The 19,240-nt window shown below is 37.9% G+C and overlaps 1 protein-coding gene across 1 annotated transcript in view; it reads right to left on the reverse strand.

Moving 5' to 3' along the window:
- Nucleotides 1-19,240, reverse strand: part of LOC105841815 (zwei Ig domain protein zig-8) — a 348,782-nt gene that overhangs the window by 236,628 nt on the left and 92,914 nt on the right. The window lies entirely within an intron of this gene.

Genomic DNA, 19,240 nt, shown 5'->3' on the forward strand with positions numbered 1-19,240 from the left:
ACACAAGATATTTTTGGAACGAAGTTCCTTATGGGACGATGCGGAGGGATTTTTTTTTTTTTTTTCGGGTAGAGGGCCGAACCTCCTACGAGGTCCCCGCGCCTAGGGGGCGCGCGGGGTATGTGAGACTTAACGATCTGCAGGTGTTGAGAGCAGATCGCGGGCCCAACAATGCGGAGGGATACCCTAACCGAGAAAAAACGTCCGTAACGTAAGATTTTTATTAGTAATGCACACAGTATACGACTTAACTTTGTAATAACGTACAAATTAGTAATGCACACACAAAATGTACGACTTAACTTTGTAATAACGTACAAATTAGTAATGCACACACAAAATGTACGACTTAACTTTGTAATAACGTACAAAAAATATTTTATTTTATTTTTGTCAATAAAAAAATCATAATAAAAAATATATACCCGAATAATTATTTTCTTTATACCTCGAATAGAACTTAAAATTAATATTTTTATAATAAGGAACTTCGTTCCTATCCAGTGTCCCACGACATCACACGTTTTATTTTTATTGTCTGGTATTTTTATTGCCCATGAAGCTATAAGTATTACGATATTAGGACAATTAGAGGACCACCTTTTCTTGGTCACATCTAAAATGGTTCCGAATTTTCTATTCAAAGAGTCAACATCATCGAAAGTTTGTTTGTTTCATTAGTATTGGCGTAAACACAAAAGTAGTGTATAGCAATGTGTGTGCATTAGCAGTAATTGTTAATTAAAATTATCAGAAAATCACAAGAATTACGACACAACAAGCTCCAACTCCTCTACAACACAACACAACACAGCACAACACAAACAACGAACAGCTCACGGCTGTATAAGAAACGTAGGAACTGAAAACTTTATCCATTTTTACCGTTAATAATGGCGAAGCATCCTTATCTCGCTCGGGAACCGTAAACCCGTAGTGTTTTAGATGAATCACGCTACACAATAGACGAAGAAAGTACATTATCCGATGGGGAGGGGGCGATGGGGGGTCGCTACCTGAAAAATCCATTGAAAAGCTCCCGAGCTAAGGACAAAAGCCCTGTGTACAATTAAGCTAAATGTTTTAGATAAGTGCGAAAATTTATCATTCACGAAACGAAAAAGAGAGCTTTTTAAAATCGTTGATTGTTTCGCGAAGTTTATTCAGAACGAAGCTTTTGTAAGGATCTTGGGATTAGGAAATGATTTTTTCATTGTTATCTTGTTCGTTAATGTAAACCATAAAGTGATAAGCACATTACTAGATAACAATTTTATTCGTTATTTTGTGATGGTATAATGAATTTACTCACTGGTGGCAAGGTGTCTTGTAAGCACCACCCGTGTGGCTCCCTGCCTATGGATTTCGGTAACCACTTAGCAAGAGGCTGTGAGATCTTTCATTAGTCTGTGGTTAGCTATTTATTGTTCGTATTCGCGGAATATTTTCACTCCGAATATACAAAAATTAAATACACCATTTTAACAATATATATAACTAACGACCCGCCCTCGCTTCGCTTTGGAAACTGTGATTTATTATTGATTTCTCCACTATTTAATGGATGTTATTAAACATATGAACCTTCCGCTTCAATCACTCTATCTATTAAAAAAACCGCACTAAAATCTTGCGTAGTTTTAAAGATTTGAGTATACATAGGGACAGAGAAAGCGACTTTGTTTTAGTGATGTGTACAATATTAAAATGTAAACCAAAAGTAAAGTAAACAACGCTAGGCACTAGAAGATACGAATTAAAACTAAAATTATGTTTTTACATTCAACTTAAATCGACGCGCGCCAATCTTGTTGTATGACGTCACGGGACACCTGCGCGTTCGGGAACTCCGATCGCGACCGATGACGCCCGAGTGCGACCGAATGTTGCACGCTACAAGTCTAAGGAATAAAAAGTATTACTCAAAAGTTGAATATCAAAAGAATGAATGCCATTACTATTACACACAATCGGTACTATGTGTACACGTGGTGTCTGTGGATTTCGCAATACAATTGATAACGGTGGGAGCTTTTGTGCCTATCAACTTTGATAAAAACAGGGTTAAAAAGGGATACAATTATTAACAACGTACGACACGACTCAAACGATAATTCAAACCCTCAGATATTCGACAAATGACTTCCCATAAAGTTTCAGTAAATCAAATTAGCTGTCAAATGTCACCGACTGGCATCACATTGACATGCGTGACGTCATAGCCTTAGCCGTAATTTGTGCTCAGCGAACTCTAGGCGGAAATTGATTTATGTGCGTCGCCTATTATTGCAGCGTAGACTGAACAAATGACACAGTACCTTTATTAGGAGATGTTCAGCTCTGCATCGACTACGAAATTAAACTCTAGTTTTTTTCTTATTGCTTAGATGGGTGGACGAGCTCACAGCCCAGCCCACCTGGTGTTAAGTGTTTACTGAAGCCCATAAACATCTACAACGTAAATGCGCCGTAACGTAAATCACGGCAGAAATAGGCAAGGTGGTGGACCTACCCCTGCGTACTCACAAGAGATCTTACCACCAGTAGTAACTTTATATAACGTGTGGCCCAAGAGTAAGTTGCAGGTTGTAGATAACAGATTTGCTGGAATCATACATGTCATGAAGTATTGTATATTGAAACAATCTACTTACCTAAAGGTATGTATTATTGAAATATTATCAATACCATGCCTGCCACTAAAGAGTTGAGTTCCTTTATCAAAAGCTAATTTTATTATTGCACGATGAACGATATATCATCATTCCTGCTTCAAAAAGCGACTACACGAGAAGTCTTAGAACTAAAAACATTAAATTAGACGTACATTCACGAGTGACGATGGTTGGAAGCGTACAGTTAACACATTTCTTTTCTATACTAATATTATAAAGAGGAAAGATTTGTTTGTTTGTTTGTTTCGAATAGGCTCCGAAACTACTGGACGGATTTGAAAAATTCTTTTTCCATTAGAAGCCGACATTGTCCCTGATGAACATAGGCTACATTTTTAAATATATATATATTTTTTTTCATGTGTGTTTTAATGTTTCCGAAGCGAAGCGAGGGCGGGTCGCTAGTACACAATAAGTTGGTAAACGTATTTTACTCACACACGAACGGATTTAATTAAATAAAAAAATACTGTGTCTGTCTTTAAATACACTACGTACATCAAATGAAGGGTGAAACCTAATGAATATTCAAGTCCAGTTAGACATTGTCAGCATGAGGTCACAGCGCTTTAATGATGGGGTAGTTTGTTTACCAACTTAATGCACCGTAGTCAGTCTGATACGCATGATATCACAAGCGCAAAAGAAAAAATGTGTGTAAACATAAATTAGACACCTCATCATAATTCCCCTGCCCTTCTCCCAATTACCTGGGGTCGGCGCAACATGTTTTCTCCTTTCATACTTCTCTATCATGTACAATTTCTTCGCTCACTTCCCTCTTACACATACCATCTTTCACATAAATTGGACACCTATTTTCATTAAAATATAAAGCTTTAAACAGACTATTTATTTAAACGTATTTTTAGTTAGTTGTTAATATCTGACTGCAATAAGAAAATTAATATTTTAAATCTTTGATAAATTAATAATTTTATTTGTACATCTATATCAGGGGTGGCCAGCCGGTAGATCGCGATCGACCGGTCGATCGTGGCAACACAAAAAATATAAATACATAGAACAGACTGCGCAACGTAATCACGAATTGCTACGCGCATCATCTTCCTCGTGCATCATTAGTTAATGACTATTACGTCACATTATTTATTCTCTCTTCCACACAATAGTTCTCTTTTATTATATAATTTCAGGTTTATTTTAATCTTTTTAATAAAAGAAAATATGCTGCTTATTTGTATACTGAACTACATTTTTTCATTATATTTCAAGAAATGTCATTGATAGATCGCAGTGTTTCGTCAGTGGACAGTGGATCTTGGTTCTCACCAAGTTGGCACCCCTGACCTATATAGTACAAGTAGATTTATGAGGCGATATTTTTATCATTTTGAATCGTGTATCGCGTAGAACAGACTTGAATAAAACCCTAAATCGCTTTAGCAACGATAACAATAATCCCTGTAGGAAACACAAGTTCTCAACAACTAAAAGAATCAGATCTTTGCGTCGCCCTCGATCTTCCGAGCCAAACCGCCGAAAGTATTTTCCTGTGCATTAAGTTTCAACAACAAGCACGTTGCCAATATCATGACCTATGTACACATTCGGCAAAAATCATTTAAGGAACACCAAAAATAACGTAAATCACAAAGAACTATTTTCGATTCGAAGATTTATTTCGAGTCTAACCCAGTTTCGTACTAGTTCACAGTGAGCCCGTGGCGGGTTACGTAAGACGGCTCCCGACACCGGCCGGGTATCTGTCACGATCAAAGAACATCAAACAGTATAGAAGAAGGCATACGAAATACCCTGACAACTCAATGGACTATTTTAAGCGTAACAACAGTCGCAATAATTTAATTTATTTATTACTAGCTGACCCGGCAGACTTTGTAGTGCCTCAATCGATAAATAAAAGACCTAAAATTTTGTATAAAATAAACTTAAAACAAACAAAAGGAATCCGTCCGACGGGAGACACATCAAAGGGAAAACAAAATTGTTATTTTTATTTAATTCCGAACATTTTCATAATTTATCTACCTTTGAAACCTTCTCTGGACTTCCACAAATAATTCAAGACCAAAATTAGCCAAATCGGTTCAGCCGTTCTCGAGTTTTAGCGAGACTAACGAACAGCAATTCATTTTTATATATAGAGATTTAAGACGGAGTGAGGCTGGTTCCATGATGTTTTTAAAATGATGACGTCCCATTCTCTTCATCGTTACCATTGCCTTCCATAGTGACAGTAATTAAGAGTCACTTTTCCAATGAATTCCATTTGTAATCTAAAGTGTACGACGATAGCAACAGAGTTCCGCTCCGATCGGCTGCTCGAACCGAAATGTTTTATGCGCTGATATAAAAATAACTTTTTTTTTTGGAATTATATCTGGTAGCTTGAAGGCCTATCCGCTAACTTTGCCAAGATCGGTCGGCAAGGAATTAATTGTATCACAGATATATACGGCTAATTTTATTAGATAGCAACCAGTCCGGCAGTCCGGCTGGTATTCACCGCTGACAAGATCCGTTGAGTCGTCCTGAGATCCTGCCAGGCTGACATATTTGTACATTTGGACCCGTTCTTTCTGTCACATAGAATCCTTACTCCGAATTGTGATCCCAAAGAGAATAGCAGCATAAATTTTTCAATATCTTGAATTTTAAACCTATCTGTCCCTCTGCTTTGATAAAAACAGATAGTTGGGTTTGCAAGAAAACAAACTCACACTTAATCCTGATAGGAAGCTCGCCTCGCCCACACACTACAATCCCGTTACGTCATCAACGGTCACAAGTCACGCATTCGATTCCGACAAACTATGTCATCGCTTCAACGCTATAAATCTTGCGTTTCCGTCGTTTGATATATTTCTGTAGGAGATTCTCATCTTATCCTACCATATTCACAATTCATTCGTCATACTTTTATGTAACCAATTCACACCACTTTTTTTAATGTCTTCGTAGGCATTCGAGCACCACCTCATGATGAGTGGCTACCATCGCCCATGAACATTAGAAATGCACGAAGTACACCTAGGTCACCGTTTGAAAATGCCTAGTATCATGTACTTATTATTTATTTATTTTGAATTTGATGTAAAGCTTCCATTATTATTGTTTTTATTGACTTAAATGGGTAAGCTGGATCTCTACTATGGTTCCGATTCTCAATCGTAAAAATCGAACCGTTTTAGGGTCACTTTGTTGTCTGTCTGTATGTCTGTCCGTCTATTACTATCAAGTTCCAATACTGAGGTCTACAGTGGGAGGAGCTCGAAAAAGCTCTCTCAACGTCTAAGTTAACGCAATCATAAGATACAGCCATAATACAAGGTGGTATCAGATATTAGAGGTCGTAGATATTGGTGTATATGTGAGTTTTTTTTTTATAACAGCTAAGAGGCAAACGAGCAAGACGGGTCACCTGATGGTAAGTGATTCACCGCCGCCCACGGTCACCAGCGACGCCAGTGCGTTGCCTACCCTTCAGGTAAGAATATGCTCTTTTCTTGTATAACCCAACGTCGCAGTTGTTGGGGAAGACTGCTGATGGCAACGAATTCCAGAGATTTACTGTGCGTGGCAGTAAACTGTTTTTAAAACGCATTGTAGTGGAACGCCAACCATCCAGATCCATGAGATGTGAAAGTAACACGAGTAAGTGCCGATATTCTCCTAATCTATGTACTTCTTCTTCGGTATAACAGGCAGATTTATTTATTGCATAGATAGGGATGATCTCATAATCCATCTTGTTTTAAGTAGTTTCCAAAAACCTGGATTGGGATATGAGGTCGAAGTCTCAAGAAATTTCATAGCGGCCGCTGTATCAACCTTCAAACTGAAACGCCATACTCATTAATCTTCAACCGGTTATCCGATCGAATTTCGGATATCCGGCCAACTTCGACCGGATATCTTAATGTGTATCTTTTATCTCAATATAATTGTATCTACGGGCTCTGACGACTCTAAAGACTGACAGTAGGGACGGCGTTAGTATCGCCAGCCTTAATTCTAAATGAATATATTATTATGGCGTTCATAAATATTGTCGACACAGTACAGTGACCAGTTGTAAATCAACAGTCAGCAGCTGCAGAGCCAAAAACACGTTCCGCTACGCACAAAACAAACAAACAAAAACAATATACCAAAAGCACATAGTGCAACACCATCACACGTAAATGGAAACAAATAGATTGCTTCAATTAAAAAAGGGACGGGCCGCTGACGGATCTGCGATATCGTCGCACGGGATGAAACAGATCTCGGATCCTTATTATCTGGGGCCTTTGTTTCATTTGCGGGGCTTTTGTTGCCTCGCCGAGTGTAACGGATAAAAAATTCGACGCGATGATTCTACATATACGTCCCTGGTAGTTAATTGGCACCCGGGGTGGGTGACGGAATTGACAAAAATATAACAACCGTGTCCACATAGCAGGCACAATGTCTTTTTTTTTTGCTTAGGTAGTTGGACGGGCTCACGGGTCACCTGATATTAAGTGGTTACTGGAGCCCATAGACAACCACAACGTAAATGCGCCACCCACCTTGAGATATAGGTTCTAAGGTCTCAAGTTTAGGCAAAATGGACTATGAGATCCGCTGGATGCGGGCAGCGCGGGACCGATCTTTGTGGCGAGGCTTGGGGGAGGCCTATGTCCAGCAGTGGACATCTGTGCGCTGATAAGATAAGATGCTATGGACTAGAAGCTATGTCAGGATTCATGTCGAACTCTTCGAACCCTTCCGGGAGCACTACAATGAAATCCACAATATCAATTTATTATATTATTATTATTAATATATTAACAAACAAACATGCCACACACATACATCGCTAAAATTATGACTCTTATCTTTGAAAACATTTATGCTTTGTCTTTGATTCGGCTACCCTTTGTACGCAAGTCACACTTAATACCACTGGGCTACAGAGCACATACACGTATTCCCTTTATTACATATTGGGTTTCCATCTAATACATACAATATAAATAATATTTTATTTATCTATATTGGAACGGAACCACTGGGATTCAGTTTATGGAGTATTATGCATTTATTATAAGATGTGTCTGGTATATAGATATCGGAAAAGGTTTCGGCACACGTGACCCTCGGTTTATTCAATAGAAAAATGTAAAGTTATTTGAAAGTTTGTCCTAATAGATAAGACCAGTTTGCTCGTATCGATACAGAGATGATGCCATAGGCCAGATCTTAGGGTAGGTTGGGTAGATATGACAGGGTTCAGCGCTCCTATACGGAAGATACTTTAAAACATCTGTGAATGAACGTATAAACTACATTTTGATTAGCTTACTTCAAAAAAAATATAAGTGGTAAGTCGAGGGTGGCATTTCCAGTTGGAAATATGTTTTTGACAATGCGGATTCGCTCTACTTTGTACAAGATCTGGAGAGAAAATTGGCACTATTAATTTTGTTGTATATTTTTCACAATCAGGCACTTAATCCTAAAGCTCAGTAAGCCGTTACGCCGTCTTCGTCTATGATAATCCCCGTCCGAGATGAAAGCCATTTGATTGATGAAACTTTCGCTTTCGACCAAAATTACACAAAATCATGGTTGTTTCCTCTCGTTATCAAGCCTTCTACAGTGAAAACCAATACAACTAATGTGTTCACCAGCAGTTACTACTAAGTATTTTCTGCCATAAATCAGTAAGGCATTCAGGTTTGAAGGGTGGGATAGTTGTGATAACTAAACTTAGACCTAGGTCCATTGGCTCAAGGTACCTACCTGCCTTAGCGTTATCATTAGCGCCTTAGCAAGGTAGCATTCAAGCGGTGATTCCTATAGATTCTGATAACTGCTTTGTACCACATGGGCCGTGAGCTTGCACACTCACATGTGCATGAAACATCCATTAATTTGGTATTAAGAAACCCTTGTACACGCGTTTATTAAAAACGTATTCATCACAGAGTAAATTATTAATTAGGATTCAGAGTTCCCGAACTAAAGACTGAGCCGGTTGACAGCCAAACGCACAGCACGTCACGTCACGTTACGTCATATTACGTTATTAATTATATGATTTTAATTAATTCAATCTTGAATACTTTAATAATAACTTGTATCAGATGGCTGACACGCAGTCTCTGGGATCGTCAATGCGTTGGTCGCAACGTGGATGTCCTCACTTATATTAAAAGCCCATTTTACTAGCTGTAGCTTTCAAGCATGCACGGTTTCTTCCTTCCGATCTAGATCGAAATATATATTTTTTTTTTTTTTTTTTTTTTTTTATTGCTTAGCTGTGTGGACGAGCTCACAGCCCACCTGATGTTAAGTGGTTACTGGAGCCCATAGACATCTACAACGTAAATGCGCCACACACCTTGAGATATATAGTTCTAAGGTCTCAGTATAGTCACAACGGCTGCCCCACCCTTCAAACCGAAACGCATTACTGCTTCACGGCAGAAATAGGCGGGGCGGTGGTACCTACCCGTGCGGACTCACAAGAGGTCCTACCACCAGTAATTACGCAAATTATAATTTTGCGGGTTTCATTTTTATTACACGATGTTATTCCTTCACCGTGGAAGTCAATCGTGAACATTTGTTGAGTACGTATTTCATTAGAAAAATTGGTACCCGCCTGCGGGATTCGAACACCGGTGCATCGCTTCAACACGAATGCACCGGACGTCTTATCCGTTAGGCCACGACGACTTCTCAAAATGAATATATGAACCAAATTAGGTTCATAATAACACCTGCATCATAATACACTACAAATAATGGTATTATGTTTTTTTCCAGGGCTTCAATAATCTTATCAGCATAAAATTGGCATAATTAAAGGTGGTCACGCTACCTACATAGATTCGAAATACTAGGGACGTAACTACGACGATATTCTCCATGAACTAATTAAAAAGATGTACGAGAATACTTTGATATGTCTAAAATGCTAATACACAATTATTAGGCAACTTTACCAATAAACGTGAACTTAATTAATTTAAACTATATTCAATAACCGATTTAAACGAATACTAGATAAACCTTCGAGCAATATTGAAGTTCTCAAACAAATTTAATAAACATAGATCATAGTTTACACGTAGCTCCAAAATAAATAGACGTAGGATTCGAATCCGGAAGTCGCCTTAGGGCGGACAAACGAACCGCTGACGCACACTCCATAACATAGATGTATATTCATCAAAACTCTATTAAGCTTTTATGAAACTAAACAAAATAACAGTGTGTATTTACATTGAAAACATTAACAAAAGAAAACACGATAATATAGGATTTAAGTACACTGGTAGCAATCAATAATATTCAACTGCTTTGTCTAGTCTGTCTGTTCATTTAAGAATCACGCAGGCTTTTAACTGTTAGCACGCGGAACAGCCATCGGAGCGTCATTATCTATAAGGAGTGTAGATCTTCACGACTACTTGGACTTAGAACCAATCCGTAAGTATTTGAAGATAGTATTAGTAATTTTCTTCGACAAAAGCGGCACGGCACGAACTCTCTTATCGTAGACGACGTAAAAATACCTCCCTGGCAGAGATGCAGATCATATATTAGCAAACTCTCTCAGACTGACCCCATGAGCTCACCCACCAGTCATAAAGAATAGTCCCTCAAGGCTACTGGTAGACAGGTAGAAAAAAACACATTATTTGAAGTAGGTAGTTGTAGGTACATAAATGACAAAACTTACATTTTAAAATCAATTTATATCGACTAAAATTAAAAGATAATTCATCTATATAAATGGAATATCTATAAAAATTTCAAGATTATATAAATACAAATGATATTTTAATATGAAGAACGGTATACACAGAATTCAAAAACATCTGGGGTTGCCCTTCTATTCAGAAACGTTTGTAAATACCAAGGTTAAACGTTGATGAATACAAAAGAAGGGATGGATTGGAAAAAGATGGATTGAATCTGCGAATAATAATATAATAAACCTGTAGTTTGAGTAATGGTTTGTCAGAATTGAAGGGTGCAAAATAAAACAAGGTAACGATGTATATACCAGAAGTAGTTAAGATATATGAAACTATCTAGGCGAGCTAGCCTCCCGACCGAGAGGGCTGGTGGTCGTGGCGACGACGACCGCCGGTCCGGCGTCCCGAGGGGGAGGGTGATGGGAGAGATGTGCTCCGCACTAAGCGCTTCTCTTTCCCGCCTTTGCCTTTTCATAAGTACTATCTCATGCGAGGTTTGGATGCTGGTTGTTGAGCGACAGGAGATTTTAGTCGGTTCGACTACGACATGCCCCACCCACCATCCCTAGTGGAAGGTGGATGTCCGGCAATTTCCTCGTGACAAAAAAAATGATATATGAAACTAAACATAGGGTTCGATATGACAGTTAAAATGTTACTGTCACTTCTTGTTTGAGAGTCGCTGATTTGATTAAGTGCCCCATCTTTGACTTTTAATAAAAGACAAAAAAAATGTATTAAGCACGAAAAATCCTACTAACCAAGAAAAACATTGGAAAGCTCATCTAATTGAACACGTAACAAAAACAAGCTCGGAACTTACATGATTTACGCACGTAAGTTTTCAGATCCCGGAGCTTCGAGCTTTTATCCTTGAAAGCATTATCCTATTATTTTTCAGTCTTGTCATAATTCAATTTGGTTTGGCGCCTCGCCTGGTGCGAGCGGCTCCGGGATGTTTACACTAACTTAACTCAGGTTACTTTTGGATGGAATTTTTCATCGCATCAATCTGTGTTATAGATGGATGTTAAAAATGTTCTTGTTATTGGCGTACAGGAGTAAGCAAGATTACGGTACAACCCATCTTGAAAGTGGATGTCTCAAATATCGTTGGAATAAAAGATATTATTAATGTCTTGAAATCGGAATACATATCTATTTTTGAGATTCAAATGGGCAAAAGGGTATTAAGATAACAAGTACTGTTTGTACTACAGATGGATAATTAGTGGGTGTGAGTAGAGTAGATGAAGAGAACCGGATCACCTAACTTCATCTACCATTAAAGGTTCATCCGCTCAAACTCAAACAACACATCAGTTCAGCCACAAACCGTAACACGAATTTGTCAGAATCAGAAGCAATAACTCGTTGTGAACTGTCCACTAACGTTTTCTTAGAACATAAACTGCTAAGAGAGGCCGAGCGCTCTGGCAAAAGGAGAAGTGGCGATAATTCAACGGTAGTGCCGACGGGAGGTATCGATCTGCTGACAAAACATCACGTACGGAGAATGGTATGTTAATAGATTTAAAGTATTTCAATGAAGAAACGGAGAGTATAAGATACTGCTTATTATTCGCGGTTATGTCTCTGGGAATTTTCCTGTTATGTAGTACAAGTCATAGAGCTAAAGTGAAATACCAAAGTGATCATTTCAGATGTGACTACGTAAAATAGGAGCTAACTTCTCTGTTATGGTCAATGGTGCGTCAGTGATAAGGAAATATCGGGATGATCTCAAATAATTATGCACCAACTTTACTGTCTAAGTGCAAAGTTTATACCTGCTATTGATGGTCTTACAAAATCATACCTGAACCGACGTAGATAAGGTTCGATTTCAATGCTAAGCAGCTACTAAATCCTATGGCTATCATGACATGTATGCGTAACGATAACACTTTCACATAATCTGAGCGCATACATTCTACAAGTGCCTTTTTTTTGTTGCCCTTGTAGGCAGACGAGCATACGGCCCACCTGATGGTGAGTGGTTACCGTTGCCCATGGACTTCAGCAATGCCAGGGGCAGAGCCAAGCCGCTACCTATTATCACAGATTGCGGTATTCAAATGTAAACATGCAGTACTGTTTATTTATTATCACATGCGTGTGGTGTGAGGGCTGGACATCATCCAAGCGAAGGCTGAGAATGTATTCGGCGACGTGTCTCCACATGCTTCTGTGGCAATTTCGCTATTGATACTCCACTTGTTTGCCGTTTCAATGTTGTTTATACCCACCCCACCTTTCTACGGCGTGTGGCTTTTGTATAACATAGATCAAACTTTTATTAACGGAACTGGAAATTCGGGTGCTCTAGTTTTGGCTCGTGATTTGTTGAATGCGTAAACAAGTATTCCTTTTCATATCCTGTTACTATGGCAACACGGCACATTCTCTTCTATTTGCTCTCGTAAAACATGACATTTTAAACAAAGCATCAAGTAGAGGCCATTTTACAGCTGATAGCATAGTATATATCCGCAGAAGCTGGAAAAAATATTTAAATACGTTTAGAAGTAGCTGCACCAACTGGCCAGTATTGTGTGCAGACAGTCTTTACAGTTTTCAGTTAAATCGAGAAAACGGATATAAAAAAATTTACATTAAATTTGAATCGCCTTGTATTTTTTTAATCTATCTCTATGTGTATGTGCCGAACGCCGCAGAAACAAAAGTGGCGAAGAGTAGATTATTTCGGAGTTTAGATTTTCAGTTGCCGTTTATTTTGATATTTTATCGTATATCAACGCAGCCTATCTTTACGAATAGAATTTAAGATCATGACTACTTGTTAACAATTTGAATATAAAGTTCAGCTTTCACATAAAGTGAAAGTAAAGTTTCTTCGCGGCTCTCGCACTGAAGTATGAAACCTATCGAGCCCAAGGTCCCGCTGAATCAGATGTAGGTCACTATCGAATTAATATTAAATTATTTTAACAAGCAAACAAGAAACAGATTTACAAAAAGTAACTGATAAGTTTTAATGTATTAAATAAATAAAGCAAATATTCGTGAGAAAATTCAGAATGTAATTCGAAATTCCCTTCTGAATTGTTCTAAACTCTGTAAACATTCATTTCTAAAGAATTTATACGCCTTTCGTTTCCTGCCTCACAATATTGAGGGAATTGGAAACGGGAGACTCTTCACTCGCTTATGTTTCGGAGAACGAAGACTATTTTTGAATAATTTATTATCATTAGAATAGATCAGACAGCACACCGAGTGTCAGACTAACATCATTAATGCTATTTAATTATTGATTGATTATAATCTGATAATTAATTGCTCTAATTGTCGTATCCTCGTGATACTTGTATATTATAAAGCACTCATGGCTTGATGGATAAGACGACCTCTGACGTGAAAGTGCTCGGGTTGAACCACCATGGACAGCCGTCAATTAGCGACTCACATTATATAGCCTCTGGGTCTGCGGAGGGACTTCGGTTCCCTCTGCATTTTTTACCGTATGTTCCATGGGGAGTGCTCTGAGAAATTGTTCGAGATGATACCGGCATCTTGTTTTTACCATCTCACCGCCCGCCACCGGAGTAGAGTTCATCCATACTACCTGGAGCCACTGCGGTCATCCACAGTGCGTTTCCAGAGGTCTTTTTTGCCACGCACCATCCGGCTATGGAATGAGCTCCCCTCCACGGTGTTTCCCGAGCGCTATGACATGTCCTTCTTCAAACGAGGCTTGTGGAGAGTATTAAACGGTAGGCAGCGGCTTGGCTCTGCCCCTGGCAATGCAGAAGTCCATGGGCGACGGTAACCACTCACCATCAGGTGGGCCGTATGCTCGTCTGCCTACAAGGGCAAAAAAAAAAAAACGTGACTTCGATCTCTTGTCTCAGTGTCTCAGTCTCAGCGGGTGGTGGTGGTGGTGGTGTGGTGGTGGTGGTGGTGTCGTCGTTGTGATGTTTGTGTGTTTCGATAACCACTTTACCCCAGGAAGTCTGTGAACTCGTTTGAAGCACTACAAAAGTGTACTTATCATGAAAATACTGAAAACGTTTTTCAATTTATATTAATTAATTGGAAGCAGCGCGTAGCGAAACACACACGAGAGTGCACAACAGAAACACTCTCGTGCCTCATTGCTGGCGTCATTGCATTGTCGTACATTATTGTTAGTAATTGTAACTGTAGCCATCATCAAATATAACAAAAACGACAAGAACTTAATCGCCCTCACGAGATTTTCAGCTTACAAAGGTCCGGAAAACAACGGACGAGAAACCCGGCTACCGGGAGGAATTAAGTTCCGAAGATGCTTCCTGATTCATGAAAAAAAAAAGAGCTTAAACACCTCGTACACCACACTCACAGTCACGTCTTTAACAGAACCAGTAACACGCCAACCGCGAGAACTCGTCGATACGATTTATGTAACATATCAGACTACAATCTTCGTCGCATAAAAATCATAAATTACAGTACCGCTTGGTCACGGTTGCATCTCGTAGCGAAACTTTAAATAAAAAGTATAACATATAGAAACCGCTAATCGCTTAAGACAAACACTACGTCCCATTCTATCACATTGAAAACTGAATCCGATTCGAAATAATAGCGCATTTCCGCTCCACAACACGCTGGCGACAGATTTATTCGCCGGATTATATGGAAAACTATTATATATTCGATTAATATCATTCCTTGGAAAGGAAAATTTGAATAAAAATGATTAAATTATATTTCGATGTGTACTAATATGATAGATTGTCAAATGTCAAAGATCCAGGCTACTTACTTACTTTAAAATACTTTATCGGTGTCGTTCTCCGCTGAATTCAGAAGAATTAATTCAGAAAAGACAAAGGAAACCAATCAAAATATTTTAATCAAGTAGCCCTTTATAGGTTCGACGTAATTCCACCACCGATTCTTCGAAGAAACTTATGACAGCTCTATTCCTGTGGCCATGATATTGGTATATCTTTTCGCACAGTACTTTTCGTGAGCTGCTATCATGAAGCGGGTTATTTTGGTCTTCTTACACAAGAAAAACAATGAATTCATATCTCATTTGAAGAATAAGCCATGCTGATACTAAGTTATAACGATAATCCAGTTAACAGAACGCGTTTACAAGACTTCTCTAGCCTAAGAATCAGAATCTATATTCTAATAGATCTATGAGTGGCTTCGAGCTCTCGACACGGTGATTGGAAATGAATAATTCATAGGAATCGTTACTGAATGAATTTATTGAGTGTTTAATTAAATACCGTCTTCATTCGGAATAGAATAACTCATTGAGGGCGGCTTTCTTTAGTCGTATTGTGAGAGCAGTAAAGGATTGGAAACGTCTGTAACTTTATACCGGCATAATAATTTAGATCTTAATCTAGTTTTCTGCTCCTGTCTCTGGGGCATGCAAAATTGGGTTGGATGAATTTTCGTGAATCCCTAGGCTTGAGTACTCTATTCAGTATATTTGATCTTCTGTTGTATGTTGTTCGGGGGCAGTCTGTTTAACTCTTGCCTCACTATAGACGTTTTGAGGTCATGATACAGCAGTCCGTTTGGTACAAACATTGTAGCATTTGCTATTATTAATTATTATATCAACATCATCATTTATAATTTTAATTGCACGTAATTTTGATTAACAAACAGGCAGTACCGACCTACTCATATTAGCAAATGAAAAAAAAACTTGGGATACAAAAGGACATTAAAAATTTAGAAAAACTATTTTTACTAAAAGCCCAATTCCCTGAGGTAGCAGTTTTCCCCCATGAGAGCATAGCTTAAACTACATAAGTAAGATCTCATCAAGAACATTCACGTGACAAGAGACAAACAAAACCATCCTTCAAGAGACAAATAAAAATATTCACAATTAAGAAACAATATCGAATAACAAGTCACGAGACGGCAACTATTCACACTAGCTACGCAACCTAAGCCCATGAAAGGAGGATTAGTTTAGATCCACTGTATGATATTTTAACACGAACTTCCATTTTAAGATCCTCCTAGATATTGCCACAACAAACTTTGACCGACCCTTCTACGCTAGCTTTGAAGCTTTCCTAATAAAGCGCCAAGATTCTTTGAACCGAACTTAAAGCTCAAGGAATTTGTATCTGACAAAATTACTTTACTCCTTTATCAGGGGTTAAAAGATTACCTTGTTTCATCTTATTTTCAGGTTCGACTGGCTGAAAGGATTTCGAACCTTGAGTCTTGGAACGTAGATCTAGGTTTGTTTGTTCTGCTTATCTTTGTCGGTAAGTAAAATTTTATGTTCATGTCCCTTGGCCTATACTGTTGTATCTACTAGATAGTATGAGAGAATTTGGACCATTATGACCGTTATTGGTTCGTACAATTATAGAAAGGATTGTTTTTCTAGTTTGATCACACTATCACTAGAATGAAATTTTATTAGGCTTATGAATTCGAAAAAACAAAATATAGCTTAAATCGTTAAAAATAATGTAGGGGAAAGTGGGGGAAACGCGAACGCTGGGTAATTCCGAATTCAATGGTTCTAATATGTTAGAAAGATATATCCTAATTTTATTTGCCGCCATTTCGGAGATCACGCCACCACTGATGCCAGTCAATAACACGGGAGACGCGGACGCATGTACTTAAAAAGGTATGCATTTTTCAATATTTTGTATGTTTTAGATGTAATTTTTTGGTAAATTCAAGTTGATGTAACTTTATTTCTATCTACAATAATAATTCAGCTTTTACATAGTGGAATAATCACATATTACTCAGCTAAATGATAATGATGTAGTAGGCAAAATAAATGTAACCAAAATTGTTTTTTGACCTTTAATTATTTTCGATTCCGCGGGGTAAAGACGAACACTCCATGTCGGGCAATCTCGAACATTCGCCGTTACCCCACTCCCGTTTGTTAGTACCCCGTTCAACTTTTTTTTAAATATTATTACAGATGCCTTGTACTTACAAAAGAAAAACCGAACTGAAGTATAGCTTAGAAGATCTCAAAAAGGCTATAGACGATGTTAAAACCAAAAACTCTCCCTGCGTAAAGCAGCAGAAACATATAATGTTCCAAAAACCACTAATTTTGACCATCTAATGAAAGAAGTGTTAATACAGCCATGGTTGGATGAAAACCTTTATTTACAGGCGATCAGGAAACGTAAGAAATCAAGAAGAAAACGGAAAGATGGCAAAAAAGGAACCCAAATAAAAAGACTGAAATGTAATGAGAGAACACCTTCAAACAAGAACTATGAAATATTATTAAAGAATTTGAACAATATAAAAAATACTTTAGTGACTAGTCAAAATACGAAAAAAAAAGAAAAAGGCGAAAAAGAAAATAAAGACTACTTTTGTATTTTTTGTAGAGATAAATATATTGATCCTCCCGTTGAAGACTAGATTGTGTGCTAGGTGTGCAAAAAATGGGCTCACGACAGTTGTACTGACGGACAGTCAACATCGTTGGGTTTTAAATGTGATCTATGTCGTTAATAATGTTGGTTCGTAATCACCCCACTTGGTGTTCGTATTTACCCGACTGATGTCGGGCAAAGCCGAACACTAAGGGTTTTGTTTTTCTTTCATATTGTTGTAGTTTATTAAAAAAATATAAATGATGATTAGTGAATAAGTTAGACAGATAAGTAAACTTTATAACAAAAAAAATAAAAAAAATCTGTGATTAAATTCCATTGTTTTATTTAAGTTTTCCCTTAGGTGTTCGTATATCCCCCACTTTCCCCTACTTTACTTAATTTAATTATGTTGGCTGACAATTAGAACTCGTCAAAGAGTGTTGGATGACATCGGTTGGCCCCGGCACTCTTTCCTTTACATTTTATTTAATTTGTTAGCTTTTAACATTTCTTTATGTTTTATTTATTTTTTATCGCTTATATGCATGGACGGGTTCACAGCCCACCTGGTGGTTACTGGAGCCCATATACATATATAACGTAAATGCCACCCACCTCGAGACATGAATTCTAAGGTCTCAGTTAGTTACAACGGCTGCTTCGCCCTTCAAACCGAAACGCATTACTGCTTCACGGCAGAAATAAGTGAGGCGGTGGTATCTACCCGGGCAGACACACAAGAGGTTCTACCACCAGTAATTACGCAAATTATAATTTTGCGGATTTGATTTTTATTACAGGATTTTTTTCCTTCACCGTGGAAGTCAGTCATGAACATTTGTTAAGTACGTATTTCATTAGAAAATGTTGTACCCGTCTGCGGGATTCGAATGCCGGTGCATCGCTCAACATGAATGTACCGGACGTCTTATCCTTTAGGACATGATGACTTATAACGAACGACGACCACAACGGCCACGACAACATGTAATTGAATGAAAAGATTTTTTTGCTTTTTTACGAGTATACGGTCATTCTGTTGATGAGCGATATTCCCCGTAAATCTCGTTTGATGATATCTTAATCTGTTTATATAAAAATGAACTGCTGTTCGTTAGTCTCGCTGAAACTCGAGAACGGCTGGACCGATTTGGCTAATTTTGGTCTTGAAATATTTTCGGAGGTCCAGAGAAGGTTTAAAAGGTACATAAATATGAAAATGCTCGTAATTAAATAAAAATAACAATTTTGTTTTTCTTTTGATGTGTCCCCTGTCGGACGGATGCCTTTTGTTTGTTTTAAGTTTATTTTATACAAAAGTTTAGGTCTTTTATTTATCGATTGAGGCACTACGAAATTTGCCAGGTCAGCTAGTTAACACTAAAAAACTCATCATGTTGCAACTAATAAATATTTTTTCTACATTATTCTGCAACTTACTATTTTTAAATAAAACCATAAAATTGAGATGAAATGCGAATGATAA

Source organism: Bombyx mori, chromosome 5 (assembly GCF_030269925.1).
Source record: "Bombyx mori chromosome 5, ASM3026992v2".
Classification (NCBI taxonomy): Eukaryota; Metazoa; Arthropoda; class Insecta; order Lepidoptera; family Bombycidae; genus Bombyx; species Bombyx mori.